This window comes from Artemia sp. Qi Xiang Cuo, chromosome 8 (assembly GCF_049724085.1).
Source record: "Artemia sp. Qi Xiang Cuo chromosome 8, ASM4972408v1, whole genome shotgun sequence".
In the NCBI taxonomy this organism is placed as follows: Eukaryota; Metazoa; Arthropoda; class Branchiopoda; order Anostraca; family Artemiidae; genus Artemia; species Artemia sp. Qi Xiang Cuo.
Genome location: NC_142801.1, coordinates 37256535 through 37277996, shown reverse-complemented (window position 1 = coordinate 37277996; position 21462 = coordinate 37256535). Strand labels below are relative to the sequence as shown.

General features: G+C 37.3%; 1 protein-coding gene across 3 annotated transcripts in view; it reads left to right on the top strand.

Annotated features, from left to right (window-relative positions):
* Tbc1d22 (TBC1 domain family member 22) overlaps positions 1–21462 on the top strand; it is a 100367-nt gene that overhangs the window by 11189 nt on the left and 67716 nt on the right. The window contains exon 1 of one of the 3 annotated variants that reach the window (XM_089092934.1): positions 1643–1753. The exons of the other annotated variants lie outside the window; for them this stretch is intronic. The gene's annotated coding sequence lies outside the window, so the exon portion shown is untranslated. Of the gene's footprint in view, positions 1–1642; positions 1754–21462 lie in introns of those variants that run through there. 3 annotated transcript variants of the gene reach the window in all.

The following is a 21462-nucleotide window of genomic DNA, read 5'->3' as shown; positions in this document are numbered from 1 at the left end:
TGGCTACAGATGGGCCTGACCTTCAAAAACTGCTAGGAATGGTGTCCTCATACCTAGATGAGAAGCGTTTGGTCCTAAATGCCACAAAGTCAGTAGTTATGGTATTTCGACAACATGGAAATATAGAGGAAAGGTTTAGTGTAGGAGAAGAAGTGTTTAAAGTAGTTGAAGATTTTGTTTATTTAGGATGCAAGTTTACTTCAAATGGTAGGTGGAAAGGGCAAATTGATTATGTAGCCAGTAAAGGTCTTAGGGCTATATGGCTAGTTTTAAAGAGTAGTGTTTTGAAAGTAGGCCTGACAGACCTTAGGCTTCAGAAAAGGATATTCCAGACTAAGCTAGCTTCCGTAATGTCTTTTGCAGCAGAGGTGTGGGGTACAGAGAAGGCTGATAAGGTAGACCGGTTACAGTTGATGTATTTTAAGCGGTTAATGGGGGTTAGTGATAAGTTTAATCATGTAGTATTAAAAGGTGATTTAGGTTTGTTATCATTAAGGGTGGGAAGGTTAGTGCGGATAGTAAATTATTGGGAAAGGATTATAAATCTGCCCATTAGGAGGCTAGTAAAGAATGCATATGATGAGATGCTAGTAGATGGCAGGAAAAGTTCTTGGCCAAACCGGGTTAAAGAGACTATTGATAGATATGGTTTTAGTGAGTATTGGAATGAGGGGAAGGGGCTAGGTGTGGAAGTGGGGCTAGTTGCAAAAAAGGTAAAGGATAGACTAATAGAGCAGGAAATTCAAAGGTGGCAGAATCAGAAATCATCCTCGGGGTCCCTGGGGCTGTATGGGCTGGCAAAGGAGGTTTAGGGGGAGGAAGTTTATTTTAAAGCGGGGATAAGTAGTGATGATTTAAGATGGGTAATTTCGGTTCGTGGTAAGTTTTTGGGTATTGAAGAAAGGACGAAATACATTGGGAATTATAGGATTAAAAATGGTCCTTACCGGTGTCCTATGTGTGGTGATGAGGAAGATCTTATCCATTTTATGGGTACATGCCAAGAGTTAAGAAATTTGAGGAGGGAAGTGTTTTCAACAGATTTTGGAGGGGTGGATTGGTTTGAAAAAATTCTAAAAAGTAGAAATTTTGATGATTTTAGAAGGTTGGGTAAATTTGTAAGAGTTGGGTAAATTTTTAAGGGTATGGCACATAGAGAAACTTTTTTGATTAATTGTGAGTAATTTAATTTGTTTTTTTTTTTTTTTTTTTTTTTTTTTTTGTTATTTTGCCATGGCCCGAAAAGGCTTTTGTTGCAATAAATATCTATCTATCTATCTATACAACACTAAAAATTTGGAAAAGCTGTTTACATATGCAACACTGACAACAAATTTGGAAAATTCAGCCCAGTCTTTAACATAGGATCTCATAGTTAGGACATAGTATCTAAATTATAGACAGACTCTTATAAGGGATATAATCAGTTTAAGGCAACTGAAGGGAAGCAAAAAAGTTGTATTTAAATAGGCTTGGATATAAGTGTATTTTTGTTTAAGTTTAAATGTTAAAATTATTTTTTGCTATATTGTAGTCAAGCTATCCTAACTAAACTAGTCCCAACCATCAGGAAATTCCAAATCATCTTATACCTACATCATATGCAAGCTTAGGGGCCTGCTGTTTATGTTTATGAAATATGTTTTTAACCAAAATATTTGTCCAAGATTAGACATTGCCCAAGTACTGGGCAACACCCCATGTCAAAGACTGGGCAGCATTTTTGAAGTTGAGGCCAAAGCTTAAAGTGCATGTATGGGATTAGACTCTATTAGTAATTAATTAAAAAAAACTTTTTACACAAAATAAGTTTTTCAAAGAAAAGAAAAGAACTCCATTAAACCAAAAATGAGAAAAAAAATAAAATCAAATAATCTACCAAGCATGAAACTACCACAAATCACCATCAAAAAATAAATGAAACCCCAAACGAACAGAAATTACAATAAATAACCGAAACAAGCTCAAAACGACCAAAAACTAACATCAGTAGGGCTCAAAATCCCTATGCCTTCCCAAGGCCAGAATATAATTTGCATTTTACTGAAAAATAAAAATGTTTTTACTTTCATAACGTTAATAAATCAAATAATATTAACATTTTGATTACTAAATGTCAGTATGTGTATATTAAACTGACAATTCGCATTCATTTGTATTTTTTCATTTGTATTTAACATGAGTAGGACTCAAAACCCCTATGCCTTCCCAAGGTCAGAATATAATTTACTCTTTACTGAAAAAATATAATTTGTTTTACTTTCATAACTTTAATAAATCAAATAATATTCAAATTTTGATTACTAAATATCAGTATATGTATATTAAACTGACAACTCACATTCATTTGTATTTTTTTCAGTAAAGTGCAAATTATGTTCTGGCCTTGGGAAGGCATAGGGGTTTTGAGCCCTAATCATGTTAATTTCTGCTTGTTTTGAGTTTGACTCGGTTATTTATTGTAATTTTTGTTTGTTTTGGGTTTCATTTATTTATTGATGCTGATTTATGGTAGTTTCACGCTTGGTTGATTTTTTGATTTTATTTTTTGCTCACTTTTGGTTTAATGGAGTTCTTTACTTTTCTGGAAAAACTTATTTTGTGAAAAAAAAAATTTAAATTAATTTTTTTTGTTTTATATTGACATACTCTTTTCAGGGAAAAAGAAAATAATACTTTAAATCTTTTCTTTTTTTTAAGAATTATAGTTTGGCCTGCTATTTGTATGCTGGAGAAAAATTTTGAGCACTTTTTAACAGCATACACCCTTTTAAAAATCTGGACACAAATAGTAGTGTTTAATTTAGTTTCATACCTCCTCTAGTTGACCTGAAATAGAAAACTTGATACCATTTGCAAAAAAAAAATCTGTTTACTTTCTTTGATAGCTTGGATACACTTATGCTATTTGGATTTTATTAAATTTTAAGAGCAGAAGTAGCCCCAAAAGTTTGAACATAATACTCTCAGTTGTTCTTGGGATACTGCTGAGATGCTTTATTGGGAATTAACATTAACACAGTGCATTTTGATTTAATCTTAAGACAACATTTAGTTTTTAAACATAATGGACAAATGGGAGGGGGACCAGTTGCCCTCCAATCACTTTCGACTTATTAAAAAGGGCATTAGTCCTTTCTATTTTCAATTGAATGGGCCCTTTTTGAAGTTCCTATAACAGCTCCTTTAATACAAAGTGCCCTGGTCTAAAAAAAAAAAAAAAAAAAAAAAAAAATAAAAGTAATAATAATACATTGTACCCACATCGATCTTTACTATAAAAATGTCAAGCCTTCCAATCACTTTCGACTATTAAAAAGGGCACTAGCCCTTTCAATTTCCAATCGAATGAGCCCTTTTTGAGTTTCTATGACAACGCTTTCTATAACCACTTTATATGCCCCCAGGGGGTAACTTACAACCCTTGCCCTGAGGGCTGTGAGAGGGTTTTCATCCTCAAAGACCTAATTTCCAGAACTTTCAACTACATTAAACAAAACGGATATATCATAATTTTGGTAGAATATTTTTGGGAAAAGGCTAGGCATGAGAGGGGGGATAATTCCCCTCCAACCACTTTCGACTATTAAAAAGGCCACTAACGCTTTCAATATTCAATTAAATGAGCCCTTTTGAAGTTTCTACTACAAAACTTTCTATATAAGACTTATATGCCCCCGGGGGATAACCTACAACCTTTGCCCTGAGGGATGTTGGGGGAGAGCCTCAAAGACCTAATTTCCAGAACTTTCAACTACGTTGAACAAAATGAATATCTCAAAATTTTGATTAGATGTGTTTGGGAGAATGGGGGGCATGAAAGGGGGGTTAGTTGATCTTCAATCACTTTTGACTATTAAAAAGGGCTTTACCCATTTCAATTTCAAATCGAATGAGACCTTTTTGAACTTTCTATGACAACTCTTTCTATAAAAGCCTCATATGCCCCCAGGGTATAACTTACAACCCTTGCCCTGAGGAATATGGGGGGGGGGGGTTGTGATTCGCAAAGACCAAATTTCCAGAGCTTTCAATTATGTTGAAAAAAATAGCTCTCTAAAAATTTGTAGTGGGAATGCTTTGAGAAATGGTGGACATGAGAGGGGGTTAGCTGCCCTCCAATACCTTTTGACAATTAAAAAGGGCACTAGCCATTCGAATTTCCAATCGAATGAGCCCTTTTTGAAGTTCCTGTGACAACGCTTTCTATAAAAACCTTCCTTACAACCCTTGCCCTGAGGGCTGTGGGGGATTGTCCTCCTCAAAAACATAATTTCTATCTGGAAATCAACTATGCTGAACAAAATGGCTATCTCAGAATTTTGATTGGGTTTTTTTTTGGGAAATGGTGGGCATGGAAGTGGTGTTAGTTGCCTTCCAATCACTTTTGACTATTAAAAAGGGCACTAGCCACTCCGATTTCCAATTGAATGAGCCCTTTTCGAAGTTTCTAAGACAACTTCTTCAATACAAAGCACCCTGGTCTAAAGGAAAAAAAATAGTACATTGTGCCAACATTTTTCTTATATGCCCCCAGGGCATAACTTAAAACCCTTTCCTTGAGGGCTGTGGGGGATTGTCCTCCTCAAAAATATAATTTATGTCTGGAAATCAACTATGCTGAACAAAATGGCTATCTCAAAATTTTGATTGGATGTGTTTGGGGAAATGGTGGGCATGGAAGGGGTGTTAGTTGCCTTCCAATCGCTTTCGACAATTAAAAAGGGTACTAGCCGTTACAATTTCCAATCAAATGACCGTCTTTCAAGTTTCTATGACAACTCCTTTGATACGAAGTGTCCTGGTATGGAAACCAAAAAAAAAAAAAATAATACATTGTGCCAACATTGTTCTTTACTTAGGCAGCACTATTGCGCTGCCTATGATTCCAGGGAAAGTGTTCAGTTTTTTATATGGTTGAAATTAGTCTTGGGTGATATTTAGATTAATAAATATATTGATATTTTTACTTTTGATATTCAATATAACAATATCAATATCTCGTATCAGTTTTTTGCTTTCTTCTGGATTTGCTGAAGTTCAGAAACGGAAATGGTAAATAAAGGGCATTTTTTACACCTTTTTTTTCGAAATTCAAATAATATAAAATCAAACAATAAAAATAAACTTTGATTACGCAAATGAATATAATAAAAACCTAGATTTGGAATTATTTAAGCTCAGGAAAAGAGAAAAATAAACTACTGGCTATTCAAAAACATCAGCATGTCAGTGTTTTTCTCTTAGAGTTGTTTCTGCCATTCAGTGATTATATGACCTGCCTTGGAAAATACTCTTTCAGAAAGGACACTGATAGCAGGCACAGACATGAATTTTATTGCAATTTTTTACAGATGTTTTTGGGACCCATTAGCATGAGACTTCCACCACTTGAATGGACAAGTTTCTCTTGAAACTGTTGGCTCTCTATTGAAAGTTTGCAGAGCCATGATACATTTGGCTGCTGTTAAAGCATGTCCTGCATTGACTATAAGGACTTCATCATGTGAACCCCACAAACTGGCTTGATTCTGATATGACTGCATTGCAGGGACTACATTGGTACTTGTATCTTCTGATTGAGATTCAGAAGCCAGCAAGGTCAAATCTTTCTCGTTTGCAATTTTGCTCTCCACCTGTAGAAGATTATCGATAACCTATATAACCTATATAGGTAAAATATACATTTTCTTGAAACGTTGATCAAGATATGTGGCAAATGTGACATTTGTGACTTGACCAAGGCTTACAAACATACATGGATTTTATTCATTACACTGATATAACACTGTCAATAGAGATTTGAAGCCAGGGCAACTTGTCGGTAGCTACAACACTACGTCTGGAAAAACTGACAATATTTCTAGCCATTTGGACAAGAGGCAACAATTCAGCAGTATCTTTAATAGCACCCCCCACATCTAATTTAGAATATGTGCAAAGCAAAAATCATCTGTCCATCCTGTACCTACTTGGGATGCAGCATCCTTTACAACCCAAACTACATTTGCTCCATTATCAGTTACTACAGCAACAATCTTTTCCTTGATCCCCCTCTCAGCAGCAATTTTCATAAGGTTATCTCTTATCTCTATTAAGCTAGATTAGCTTATCCTAATTTATCTGTGACAGATAGCTCCTTTTCCTTGACAGAATCTTTCAGACTGAGAAAGTTCGCCCTGTCTGATTGGCTAATTTAGCCTTGATAACATTCAAAAACCAAACTTTTCATTATATGAATTTTTTTTTTTAAACAGCCCTAATATCATTACTTCAAGGAAGTTCAACCAGGAACAACCAGGAAGTCCTGGTTGAACTTCCTTGAAGCAATGATGTTAGGGCTGTTTAAAAAATAAAATTTAAAAACTCTTTTCAGTTTTAATGATTGAATTTTAAAATAAGTTTCTTTTATATTGTTTTTTATTCTCTTCGTTTGTTTTGCTGAGGACGGCCCTTGATCATAGGGTTAAAATAATCATTTAAAGTTGCGTTCCACTGTCTTCCATAAAAATTTCCCTGTTGTTCTACTTATTGTTTATGATGGAAAGGCAGTGTGGTCTTCGTCGCTATTTACGCCCCAGGCTCTGGGGGTTATGTTGACCTGGAGTTTTGCTATCTGCTCTTTGAACGATTTTTTAACAAAATGGCTATCTTAAAATTTTTATCAGAAACATTTGAGGAAAAAAGGAGTGGTGGTGGCTAGTTGCCATCTGATCACTTTTGACTGTTAAAAGAGCACTAGAACTTCTGATTTCCAGTTCAATGAACCCTCTCCAAAGTTTATACGACCACCCCTTCCATAAGAAGTGCCTCTTGGGGGGGGGGGGGAATAAATAGTCTAATGGCCTTTACTATAGGCAGCGCTATTGCGTTGCCTCTGATTATGGCAAGCCATATATACTTGGGCTAATTGACCCTTTTGAAAATAACCTGTAGCAAAGCTGCAGTAAAATATTTTCTTGATTCTTGAGATCTGCCCAATAGTTTTTTTAATTTCTTTTCATATAGTTCAGTTTTGTCTCTTACACCTTGGAACTGGAAATGGGAAATTTAAAAGAAAACGAAAATTTCTTATTCGTTTCAATTCTTTCTGGTTTAAGTAATTTAGCGCTCTTAAACCAGTGAAGTGAAGTATCAGTCCTATGAAATAACTGATTGATACTTCACTTAAAAGTCTAACAAATTTCCACTTTTTCTTTTTGAAATTTCTTCGCTTTTCCTGCTGCTTGGAAAGATCTTGCATGTGCAAAATATTATATAATAAACACCACGCGTTCTCTTTTGTTGTCAACTGGAAACCATTATCACCCTCCTGATTGCTCCTTTTCTGTATCCTTGTCCTTTCCCCACACCTCTCAAAAACCTGGATATTCAACCTCTTAATCCTGCCTCCCTGGGGGTCCCAACATCCAAAATTGAAACATTGCCGCTTGCAGTAGCAGAATTCCAAAAGCTGCCGACTCTTTAGCAGCACAACTTGTGTTGGATTGTTTTTGATTTGAGCGAAAAGTATTTTTATACATAAAAATGGCAAAAGTAACAGATTTAACTTGCAGTTAGAAATATCTATAGTTTTCTGAATAAAAATTAACAATATAATCTAATTCAGTGGCAAGCAATACACTAGCCATAAATATCATACTCCATAGTTTTATTGTACCATTTTATCAAAAGTACTGTCTCATGTGTACTCTAATACTGATAGTGTAGTATAGTTTTCAAAGTCTGAAGTATACTGTATATAACTTACTGCTGTTACTTTATGGATGGAGTCGTACACTCCAATACTATTGTTATTATAAAAATAATGCATACCCAACTGCATGCTTGATACTCATTGATCACAATACTTCAACTATAAAAAGCACCATTTGATTTTCGGGGAGAACAATATTGATTGGCAGTCACATGCATTATGAAGCTGTGATATTAGTGTTGCCCTTATTTAATCCCCAAAATAGACAGATAATTGCTGCTACATTGTTGTGTCGCTGTTTCAGGCTGCTAATCTTCCCTGTTCCAGCTTTCCCATTACCTGCTTTAACTGTATGTACACCTTAATAGTTACCAGCCCTTTTAAGATTCTTTTAACTGACGAATAAACAGTTTTTAGAGAATTTGACTATTTGTGCGAGATTTGGGCAAACATTAACTTTTAGTTGAAGAGAAGGGGAACAATTACAAACTTGTCCACAGGGACAAAGGATAACAACAAAGTAAATTTTAACATAGCGACATTGAAACTCAATGAGCTTTTAGTTTGAACAAGTTTTAAGAAGCAGCACCTGAGAACAGATACATCTCTTCTTGCAGATTAACTAAAAAAAACAAGTTTTTTTTTTAACTGAAATTAAGGAGCGACATTCAAACTTAAAACGAACAGAAAAGTATTCCGAATATGAGAGGGGCTGTCCCCTCCTCAACGCCCCGCTCTTTAGGCAAAAGTTTTTTATTGTTTTAAAATATAGAGTTGTGAGAAAAAGTCAATGTTTAGCGTAAAGAGCGAGACGTTGAGGAGGGGACAGCCCCTTTCGTATACGGAATAATTTCTGTCCGTTTTAAGTTTTAATGTCGCTCCTTACTTTTAGTAAGAAAAACTTGTTTTTTTTTTAGTTAATTTCTGAACGTTTTTGAATTAATGCAGCTTTGATTTTGGCTCACCTCACATGAATAATTAAAACGAAATTCGCATATTAATTTTCCTTTTTTTGGCTAATTGGCTTTCTCGAAATTTTGTTCTAACGTAACTTACGAATTAACTTACGTAACGAATTTCTATCTTCGTATGCTTTTATTACGTATATTAGGGAGTTCGCTCCCTAGTCAATACCTTGCTCTTTACGCTAAAGTTCGAATTTTGCTCGAATCACAAACCCCTAAATCCCAAAGGCCGGTTAATTAGAATAGAGAGCTCTTTTGAAAGTACTAAAACAAACTTTAGCGTAAAGAGCGAGGTATTGACTAGGGGGCGAACCCCCTCATATACATAATAATTTCTATTCGTTTTAAGTTTTAATGTTACTTCTTACTTTCAGTTGAAAAAAACTTATTTTTTTATGTGATTTCTGATCGTTTTTTTAAAAAATGCTGGGAAATCTGGCGCCTCCTTCATAGAAATGTCCCTTCCCCCAAGGAAATTTCCTCCATGGAAAGATCCTCCCCCGTAACCCCTACTCTGACCCCCCACTAGAAAAAAAACCTGAAAACGCCTGTATACTTCCCAATAAACAATAATATATGTAAACAATGGGCAAAGTTTATAACTTGCAGCCCTTCCCCCGGGAACAGTGGGGGGTTTAAGTCCTCCTCAAAGACATATTAATTAGATTTTCGACTATGCTGAACAAAATGGCTATCTCAAAATTTTGATTGGGTGACTTCGAGGAAAAACTGAGCGTGGGAGGGGGCCAAGTTGCCCTCCAATTTTTTGGTCACTGAAAAAGGGCCCTAGAACTTGAAATTTCCGTTCGAATGATCCCTCTCACGATATTTTAGGACTACTGGATCGATACTATCATCCCTGGGAAAAAAAAAACAAACAAATAAACACGCATCCATGATCTTTCTTCTGGCAAAAAATACAAAATTCCACATTTTTGCAGATAGGAGCTTGAAACCTTTACAGTAGGGTTTTCTGATACGCTGAATATGATGGTTTGATTTTCATTGGCGTTCCATGACTTTTCGGTGTTGTTTCCCCCTTTTTTCAAAAATAAGGCAAATTTTCTCGGGAGAGTAACTTCTCAAGGGTATAACTAACCTTAATAAAACTTATATATTTAAATCAGAACAAAAATCTGATTCTTCTGATGTATCTATTAATATCAAAATCCCGTTTTTTAGAGTTTCGGTTACTATTGAGCCGGGTCGCTCCTTACTTACAGTTCGTTACCACGAACTGTTTGAGAAGAGAAGAGATATTTCAGAAGAGATACATCACCTGGTAAAAAAAAAAAAATAAACATCAAAAATGAAAACAGCTCTTTTTTGTTTTGTAGTTGCTCATTTTTAGAGTTTTGGTTCTTCTTGGGTCGAGTTACTTACAGTTCATTACCGTGAACTGTTTGATCAATCTTCAAACACAGATATAAGGTAGCAGAGTAAGAAATAATGACCTATCGTTTGTAAAAAAAAAGAAAAAGTCTGAAAATAATATAAAACTTTACAAGAAAACAATTTCGAAATAATAACCGAATTTTAATTTTCGGCTATAGGATACAATTGTTTATGAATTATGTTTTTTTGGTTGAATTAAAACCAATAAGATCCGAGGTTTTGGGTAACATTTCTTTTCTTTTCCATTATTTTCAGGAGGAGGGTCGCAAGTACAAACATTACTGGGCTTGGGTTCTGATTAAGAAACCCTGGGGTGGGCTCCACCCGCGCTCATGAGGTTGGGGCATTTCTGTTCGGAGCGATTAGTTAGAAGTTTAAGCCCCATATCCAGTGGCACGTAATCAGCAAACAAAGTTTGCATCCTTCCGCACGAGCTCCATAAGCTACTAAACGCCTAAAAAGTCAACGTTGATCCCAACCTAACTGCGTCCGCTCAGCAAACAACATGTGAAAATTTACCAGACCCTGATCCTCCTTCGGCAAAAGAGATACAAAATGCCTTGCGGAGAATTAAGGACAACAAGGCACTGCTAAGGGAACTGCTAAAGTTCAGAGAACCGGCAATGCTACTTTGGCTGTATATGCTGTTCTCCCTTGTCTGGTTAACCGAATAGATACCTGAAGAATAGAAGGAAGGGATAATCCCTCCTCTATGGAAGTGCAATGGTAGCCGTAGCGATTGCTCGAATTACAGAGGAATCACCCTCTTGTCAGTTCCTGGCAAACTATTCGCGATGACGTTCTAAAATAACCGTCTTTGTATTGATGCTCAGAATAACACTGAACGTAAACGTGTTCAAATGAAATCCTTTATCAAGAGTCACAGGATAATCTTTGATGAAATGGTATAGTCTTATAAACATTATGCTTTTACTAACATAGGAAGAAAAATCAGTAATTCAATGATATATGTCTGGTTTAGATGTGTAGTGAATAATTGAGATAAAACTTTGGAAAGTAGTGAAATATCAAGTGACAGTGATAGTTAATAGGGGTGGATTGTCACTAGGGATAAGTGAGTAGGGGTGGCAACCCTGAACGAAAGTGGATTTTTGGGGAACCGATTTTTTGTCGAGAAGACAGATTTTTGGGGAAATCCCCATAAATTCGGGGATAGTGGAAGCGCTGGAATCTTCAGACAGAATCTGCCAACAAATTTTACTAGGCCGTGAGAACTGCCAAGTATTTTTGCTACTATGCTACCCCTCTTTTTGCACGGTGGAGCACAACTTGTGTATTGACAGCTTTTCTTTGAGCAAAAATTATTTCTATATGTAAAAATGTTATTTCAGACAAAATCTGCCAAAAAATTTCAAAACTGCCATGTAGCATTGCTACTTTGCTACACCACTTTTTGTACGGTGGGCGCTGCCTAAGTAAAGAACGATGTTGGAATACTGTATTATTATTTATTATTTTTTTTTTTAGACCAGGGCGCTTCTTATAGAAGGAGTTTTCTTAAAAACTTCAAAAAGGGCTCATTCGATTGGAAATTGAAGGAAACAGTGCCCTTCTTAATAGTCGAAAGTGATTGGAGGGCAACCGACCCTCCTCCCACGCCCATCATTTCCCCAAGCACATCTAGTCAAAATTTTAAGATTTTGTTCAGCGCAGTTGAAAGGTCCGGAAATAACACCTTTGAGGATGACAACCCTCCCAAAGCCCTCAGGGTAAGCTTTGTAAGTTATGCCCTTGGGGCCATAGAAGGTTTTTAATAGAAAGAATAGTCGTATATGCTTCGAAGGGTTATTGGATTGGTAATCAGAAGTTCTAGTGTCCTTTTTAAGGGTCAAAGCAATCGAAGGGCAGTTACCCCTCTTCCCCCCACATGCACACACACGTCTTATTTTCCCCAAAATGCATCCAATTGAAATTTTGAGATAGCCCTTTTATTCAAAATATTCCAAAGATCATATAACAAGGCTTTTGGGTTGAAAAAAGATCCGGGGGGTAAGGGTTGTAAGTTATGCCTGGGGGCATTGAAGGTTTTTATGTAAGGGATGGTTGTATAAACTTTAGAGGAATCTCATTTGGTTGAAAATGGAAGTTCTAGTTCCCTTTTAAGAGTTAAAACTGATGGAGGACAACTAGCCCCCCCACCCGCGACTACCCCTATTTTCACCAAATGCATCTGATTAAAGTTATAATATAGCCATTTTGTTCAAAACAGTCCAAAAACATATAAAATGCCTCTAGGGTTAGCACAACCCCCCAGAGCCCTGGTCCAAGGGCTGTAAATTATGCCCTGGGGGCATATAAGGTTTTTATGAATGGCTGGTCGTGGGACTATAAACTTGAGATGGGGCTCATTTTATTTGAAATTTGAAGTTATAGTGCCCATTTAAGAGTCAAAAGTGATGTGAGAGCAACCAGTCCCTCCCTCCACGCTCATAATTTCCCCAAACAAATCCAATCAAAATTTTGAGACAGCTATTTTACTCAGCGTAGTTGAAGGGTCCGAAAATTATGACTTTGAGGATGACAAACACCACACAGCCTCAGGGCATGGGTTGTAAGTTATGCCGTGGGGGGCATAGTTTTTACAGAAAAGGTGGTGATATATACTACGGAGGGATCTCCTTCGGATTGGTAATCAGATGTTCTGATGCTCTTTTTAATTCTCTTTTTAATCAGAAGTTCTAATGACCTTTTTAAGAGTCAAAGTGATCAGAGGGCAGCTGCCCCCCCCCCTTGCCCCCCGTGTCGGGTTTTGCCGAAAAGCATCCAATAGAAATTTTTAGAATGCCACTTTATTCAAAATAGTCCAAAAATCATCTACCAAGGCTTTTGGGGTTATTACAAACCACCATAGCCTGGGGCCAAAGGTTGTAAGCTAAGCCCCTGGGGCATTTAAGGTTTCTATGGAAGGGATGGTTGTATAAACTTTAGAGGTGGTTCATTTGGTTGAAACTTGGAAGTTTTTGTTCCATTTTAAGAGTCAAAAGTGATCGAGGTCAACTAGCCCCCCTAACTACCCCTTTTTTCATGGAACGCATCTGATTGAAGCTATGAGATATCCATTTTATAACAAAATAGTCCAAAGAACATATAACAATGCCTCCAGGGTTGACACAACTCCCCAGAGACCTTGGGAAAGGGCTGTCAGTTTTGCCTTGGTGGAATGTAAGGTAGTCCCCGAAGCCGCGCCACGCCGAAATGACGGCGGCGAATGTGTGATTCAGTTCGGCGCGCCAAAATTTTTTTGGTGGCGCGCCGCCTTTTTTCGCCTGGGAGGGCGCACCCGCATGCTCAATATTCTAATTCAAAATAATAAAAAAAAATCCACTTCACCAAGCACGTTCAACCTCGATTTTACTATGGATTTTTAAATGGTTGGCTAAGAACATACAAGAGCAATATGACAAAACAGGAATTTTTTGGGGCGTGCGGAAAGTGTTTATGTTCACCGTCGATCAGACCAAATAAAATTCTCATTTTTAGTCATTAGACCCAGGGAAACCTATGTTGTGTTTATGTTTAACATCGCATTGTTCCCATTAAATCCCGTGCTTAGTCATTTCCTTCTTGTTAATGATTGGGCTAATGTGTGTGTAAATTTCAAAGTTTGATGTTCAAATATCTCCTGTTCATCAAATACATAATAAAAGGAAGTTAAAAAAAAACAAAACAAACAACCACATCGAAAAAACACTGTATACAAATCAGATACCATGGCTTAACAACACCAACAATTTTAAATCAGCAGTTACATCACATCAGTTACAATTGATGTAACAAAAGTCAGTTTGTTCACTCTGCCTGGAGCCATTGATCTTTTTGCAGTCACTATCAGTCCTGTCGTGCTAAAAAGCTGTTTAGCTGGGGCACATGTGGCCGGTACAGCCAGAATTTGACGAGCGTAAACTACCACTCGCGGGATCTGATACTAGTACTGGACCTTGGGGTCCCACAGAATGCCGCAAATGGGCTTCTTCTTTGTATCTGCTGAAATAAGTCGTTTTATAAGGGAGAACAAACCTGCACCTTCACCATAGGGCTCCTGCGCACTACACTACAGGAGGAACTAAACTGCACCTATACCCTCTTTTCTTATCAACACGGAATAACCCTCCGAAATTCTTTTCTGAAAGAAGTGGTCAATATATAACGTTTCAAGTCAAAGTTTAAGGCTACTTCAACTTCAGTGTGCTCTGCTAACTGTGCCAAAAAATGTAATTCATTTCTATAGATATATTTCTATACTAGCTCTAGATAATTTACCAATCGGGAAAATACCACAAATCAGCATCAATAAATAAATGAAACCAAAAACGAACAAAAACAACAATAAATAACTGAGTCAAACTCAAAACAAGCAGAAATTAACATCAGTTGGGCCCAAAACCCCTATGCCTTCCCAAGGCCAGAACATAATTTGCACTTTACTGAAAAAATATAAATGCTTTTACTTTTATAACTTTAATAAATCAAATTGGATTAAGATTTTGATTACTAAATAGCCGTATATTTATATTAAGCTGACAACGCAAATTCATTTGTATTTTTCCAGTAAAGTGCAAATAATGTTATGGCCTTGGGAAGGCATAGGGGGTTTTGAGTCCAAATCATGTTAATATCTACTCGTTTTGAGTTTGACTCGGTTATTTATTGTAATTTCTGTTCATTTTGGGTTTCATTTATTTATCGATGCTCATTCGTGGTAGTTTCACGCTTGGTAGATTATTTGATTTTAATTTTGCTCATTTTTGGTTTAATGGAGTTCTGTACTTTTCTTTGAAAAAACTTATTTTTGGAAACAGTTTTTTTAATTAATTTCTGTTCGTTTTGTATTGACATAGTCTTTTCAGGGAAAAAGAAAATCATACTTTAAATCTTTTCGTTTTTTTTAAGAATTTATAGTTTGGCCTGCTATTTGTATACTGGAAAACAATTTTCAGTAAAATTTAACAACATAGACCCTCATAAAAATCTGAACCTATATAATAGAGTTTAATTTTGTTTCATACCTTTTCGAGTGGACCTTAATTATAAAATAGGATAAAATTTGCAAAAAATTTGTTTAATTTCTTAGACAGCTAGGATACGCTTGATCTATTTTGATTTGGTCAAACTTTAAGAGAAGAAGAAGCTATGAAAGTTTGAATAAAATTACCTAAGTTGTTCTTGGGACACTGCTGAGATGCCTTATTGGGAATTAGCAAAAACACAGGGCATTTTTATTTAATCTTAAGGCAACATTTACTTTTTAAACATAAATGCAAATGGGAGGGTGGGTGTGGTAGGAGGATTATTTTCCCTCCAATCACTTTCGACTATTAAAAAGGGCATCAGCCCTTTCTATTTCTAATCGAATGAGCCCTTTTTGAAGTTCCTAAGACAACTCCTTCGATATAAAGTCCCCTGATCTAAACAACAACAACAACAACAAAAATAATACATTGTACCAACATTTATCTTTACCATAAAACTTTAAAGCCTTCCAATTACATTCGATTATTAAAAAGGGCATTAGGCTTTTCGATTTCCAAACTAATGATCCCTTTTTGAGTTTCTACGACAACGCTTTCTATAAACACCGTATATGCCCCAAGGGCATAAATTACAACCCTTACCATAAGCGCTGTAAGGGTGGTTGTCATCCTCTAAGACCTAATTTCCAGAACTTTCAACTACGTTAAACAAAATGGCTATCTCAAAATTTTGATTGTATGTGTTTCGGGAAATGGTGGGCGTGGAAGGGGTGTTAGTTGCCTTCCAATCATTTTTGACTATTAAAAAGGGCACAAGCCACTCCAATCTCTAATTGAATGAGCCCTTTTCGAAGTTTCTACGACAACTTCTTCGATATGAAGTGCCCTGGTCTAAAGGAAAAAATAATAAATAATACATTGTGCCAACATCGTTCTTATATACCTCCAGGGCATAACTACGAAACCCTTGCCCAAAGGGTTTGATGGGGAGTAACCGCCTCAAAAAACATATTTTCTCTTTGGAAATAAGTTACTCTGAACAAAATGGCTATCTTAAAATTTTGATTGGATGTGTTTGGGGAAAGGGTGGGCGTGGAAGGGGTGTTAGCTGCCTTCCAATCACTTTCGACTATTAAAAAGGGCACTAGTTATTCCAATTTCCAATCGAATGAGCCCTTTTTGAAGTTTCTACGACAACTCCTTCGATACGAAGTGCCCTGGTTTGGAAAAAAAAAAAAAATAAATAAATAGTACATTGTGCCAACATTGTTCTTTACTTAGACATCTCGATTGCGCTGCCTATGACAACATCCTGAATTGCCTAATGCTCTTTTACCTACCTCTTTTCATCCGAAAAATCAGAAAAAAAAATGAACAGAATTTTATAGTGGAAGGTAGAATTTTTGTTTCCATAAAAATTTTTTCTTCTCCTTCCCATGAATCGATATCCGTGGCAACCCCAACATGACAGTATTTATCTTTAATAAACATATTATCTATGATAACGGTTGAAGATCAGTGGTAGCGCTCGATAACCAAAAAAGAGAAAAAAAAAAGGCGGCGTATTAGTGACGCTGCCGCCGATAGAATCAGCAGCGGCGTCAGCGCGCTGATGCAAGGTCGGCGGCGCGCCGTCGTTTTTTTTTCGGCGGCGCGCCGCCGATTTTCGGCGCGGCTTCGGGGTCTAATGTAAGGTTTTTATGGAATGGTTTGTCATTTGAACTTCAGATGGGGCTCTTTTGATTTGAAATTGGAAGCTATTAAATTACTCAAACTACTAGGGTGAACTTGGGTAAGTCCGGCCCTTTATCGAGTTTTTTTCAGCTTAATCTGGTCCCAAGATTGTTTTGGAGTTTCTGCCACAATAAAAACTATTTGATGTTGCTGTTGATCATACTAATAATATTCTGCACAATCCAGAAAGTCCCCAAGTTTTGTTGTTTCCATGAGCTGCTACACCAAAGTAACCCATCTCAGGGAGGCCGAACTTACCCCGAGTCTGGGGGTAAATCCGGCACCTCCCAGGTAAATCTTATGTACGTAGAGATAAAAATTATTTCACACTAAGACATGATAGAGGGTCCCTCTATGTACGGAAAAACCATACAAACCAAAAACTCTCGTTAATGGTTTGTATGTGCCACAGCGGAACATCAGCTTTCTGCTTATCATGGGGTAACTCCGACAGTGCTGGTTTTACCCCGTACATAGGAGAAGTCTCTGAGAAAGGTATTTTTTCAAATTGTTTATTGTAAATATGAAAAAGGTAATGACATACTTCAAATAATAGGATAAAAAAAAGCAGTTTCAATTAGTATCAGAGATTTGAGAAAGCAAACTTTTGATCACTTGCAGGCACTAATGTGCTTCTTGTACAGGCTGATGATGTGCCGAATTTGGAATGGTGGTAGAGTGAAGGGACCAGCTCCAGAGAGCCTCAATGGTCCGGCAAAGATGTAGTTTTCTTCGACTTCGTCAATGTCATCCTTTTTTGACCAATCGTATGAATAGTCGGCTAAGCTCAGGCATTAAAGATATTTTATACGAACAAGATTTTCATTGGGAAATTCAAGCACCCTCCTGATATACCAGCTTTTTTGATCTTATTTGGTATCGTATGCTACAACATAGTACTCATTTAGCCGTCTGTTTAGCTTCTTTTCCTCTTCCTCTTCATGCTCACTGCCAACAGTATCACGGATATCCATTTCGTCAGTTGAGGAACCCGATGAGACATCAACATCAGAGTCTTCACTGGAAAGATCATCTTTCTTTTTCTTTTTCAGTTTTGGCTTGAGCGTGTTCTTATTTACTTTCCCTTTTTTGTTCTCTAGCTTTTCTTTTTTCTCTTTCTCTCTTTGTTCAAGCACTCTCAAAGCCTCTGCAGATATGATTACTTCAGCTTCCCGGGCAACTCTCTGCCTACCAGATGTCCCGGATGCATCAAGAGAAGGGCAACGTACTGAGTCCAAGAGAAGTTCTTCAAAGGATTTGTCATGCGTATGATTCTTCTTCGGACTAACCAACACCGAAATGGTAATCTGTTCAGTTGCAGTATTCACCCTGGTAGTCACTCTTGCTAAATTCTGAGTCTCCAATTTCTTACTCTCAACATATCGTTTGAACCTGGCTGGATCAAACTTCGCGTTGTCGACCACGTCGATGTTCATACGCGCTGGAATAGCGTAATCGTAAATTCCTGTCGCTTGAAATGATTTTTGAATCAGTGAAGGGGTTAAGTAAGTCTCCCAGATCTGACATAAAATTTTCACGAGGCCTGGTCGTGACAAGACGTCACCTGGGTGTGCTCGTTGCCAGTTCACAAGCTTCTGCTCATAGGATGATTTCAGCCCTTTGAAAATAACCCTGTCAAGGGGCTGCAGAACATAGGATGTATGGGCTGGCAACTTGAGGATGGTAACGTTCTTTTCTGAAGCGAGCTTCGCAAGAGCCAAGGATAAATGGGAGCCATGGCCATCAAGAATAAGAAGTGCTTTTTGTTTCATCTGAGGCAGGAAAACATCTGTAAACCAGTTATAGAAAAGGTCTGCAGTCATCCATCCTTTCCTAGTAGCTGAATAACATGCATCTGGATGGTCCTGATCGGGTAGCCATGAACTCCAAGTGTTTTTTCCCGAGAAGACTACCAGTGGTGGCAACTTCTCGCCTCATGCATTATCATCTGCAAGAAAAGGTGTCTTATCATGTCTCGTGCCACCAGTTTACCACGGTGCTGGTAATCTTTTCTTGCCAGAAATTTTAAGGGTACCGGGATTGCGACAAAAAAAATTTTTGCCTAAGTTGAAAGAAAATTCTGGTTGGTCTAAGACTTCAAGTTCGTCCGCTATATTTTGCAGCATGTCATCAAATCCTAGAAGGATAAAAGGTTATGCTTGTTGCACAGCACTCAGGTTTTCAAGACGCTCAGGTTTCTTAAGCAATATGTTGTTTCTTTTCTTAAACCCAAGCCACCAGTCCTCACCTGGCCGGTTGTTCGTGAAACGAGTACTGATTTTGTTCATGCTGACATATTTTTGCACTTCGTCTAGGAACTGTTGTTTGGTAAGCCCCATGCCCCACTTTTCCATGACCTTCAGTGTATTTGCCATACTCTGCTCAACATCAGGAGGTAGGTCCGGAGCTCTTCTGAGAGTAACAGCGGGCGATTCGCGGAAAGTCCTTTGCTTCTTCGTCTGATCCATTAGTGTTGTCCTCGGTATGTTGTAAAATTTCGCAGCTTTTTTTAAAGACATTCGACATGATAGAACTTCATCTTTGGCTTGTTTAAGCTGTTCAGCTGTATATTGCCCTCCTGCCCCCTTTTTGGTTTTTCGGTTGTACTTGTATGGCATCTGGAAAAAATGCAGGTTTATAGTAACAATAGTAAAGCTTAGCTAGTGTATCAGAAACGACAAGCCATATTGACAAATTCAAGCTTATAGCGCGTCCAGACTATCCGTTTTCTAGAAAAATGGGATGGAAAATTGGAAGCGGGAAAAGCTGTCCAGACTTGACGTTTTTTTTAAATATCTATACAAGTTTATCAGATATCCTCATCAAGGTTTTTTATTAGCCAAAATCTACAGAAAACAATTTTAGAGCCTCAGTTAGAGAATTTACCTTTTTTTTTGTTCTAAACCACATTAAAAAAAACAATTTTTATTTTCCACTTATCACCTGGCCTCGTTGGGGAGGGGAAATCTCTTGAAGATGGGGAGCAACAAATTTTCTCTCATGAGAAAATTGTTGGCGTTTGCATCCTGAAAAAAAACCCATCAGAAATTGTGTTTATTCCCTATGGGTGCTCGTGAATTCAGCTATATTGTTACTGATTGACAAAGTTTCGAAAAAATTCATATCAATCACAGGCAGTATTTTGGTTTTTTCGACCCCAACCCCCTTCGCACTCAAATATATTCCCCTAAACGTGTCTACCATGCATTTGTTTTTCTGTTAGAACCAAAAATCCGATGTTATCTAGTGTTTCATTGGAAAGCAATCCGACGATACTAGGTTTAATATTCACTTGGCACAATGCGATTCTCCAATGTCTAATTACTTTCAGCTTTGACAGATTTAGCTGTTAATGATAGTATTGATTTTCATGGGTGTAGCGAGGGGGGCAGCTGCCCTCCCCCCTCTAGACCTTCAAATTTACATTAGATATGGCTGAAAAAGCATATGGTTCGGAAAAAGCAGTTGATAAAACTCCATCACACTATCGACTTGGGTCGAGACAGTGAATAAACTAAACTAAAAAAGACTCGTATATATCATTTTCATGTCTTGAAACCTTTATTATTGGAAAAAAAAACATAATAAACAACTGGAAGATGCAAGAAAATTACATAAAAAGGGAAAAATATGAAAGCAAAATCTTAAGCAAAAAATTTAGACACTCAAATCTGAAAAAAGTATCTTTGATCAAATTAAAATCAAAAAAGGAATTTATTCAAGGTTTTTTCATAACGTTAAGTATATTTTTGGCATAATCTTTCTTTTCCAGTTCCATTTTTCAGTTGATATCACTCCTTTTCGTCAAGATCTTGGGATCAAGGAATAGTTGACAAATACAATTCACTGAGATCTAGGCTAGAACTGCAAAAGACTAGCCAATCGTATACACGGGGTAAGTTCGGCCCCCCGTGTCGGAATTTACCCTGTACAGGGCAAGTCCGACATGCCGGAGTTACCCCGAACGGGGGTTTTTCTGGGGTAAGTCCGACACCCCTTGTATCTCCTGACTGGCTTGAGGATAAAATACTAATAAATTACAGTAAATACTTCAACTATCCTATTAACTCATCAGCTATTTACAATCATTCCATCCTCTCTTTAGTTTTCCGCACTATCAGTTAAAAAATTACTACCCACCTCGTGGCCAGCAAAGATGCCGCTCCTCGAAATTTCAAAATTTCGTCACCACAAGAGGGGTTAAAAATGGCGGCAATACTGAACACTGTTGTCAAGTACCAAGCCAAAGGAAGAAAATGAAGTACAGAACCACAGATGTCTGTCTTCACTGAATCAGATAAGACGGGGGTGACGGAGTTACCCCGGTGTCGGACTTACCGAAGTTCACCCTACTTCAATTGCAACAGCTTGTAAGATTTAGAGTATTAAGATGAAAAAGGCGTCAAAAAGGGGTCAAAAGCGCACATCAGCTATGTTTTTGGAACGGCTTACCATGCCAAGGTGAAACTTCTTGGGCATCATGAAATGGGTGTTCAAAAGGCAAGATGTTCATGCTACTTCCGCTATTAATACTGCTGCTACTACTGTTACTGCTACAACTACTAATACAACACTAACACTGCAGCAATGTCTCCTACCACTACCGTAACTACTGTGTTACTAGTATTATTAAGGCTAGGTCTATGTAGGTAAAATTTGAGAGAATATTGATGGCAAATTC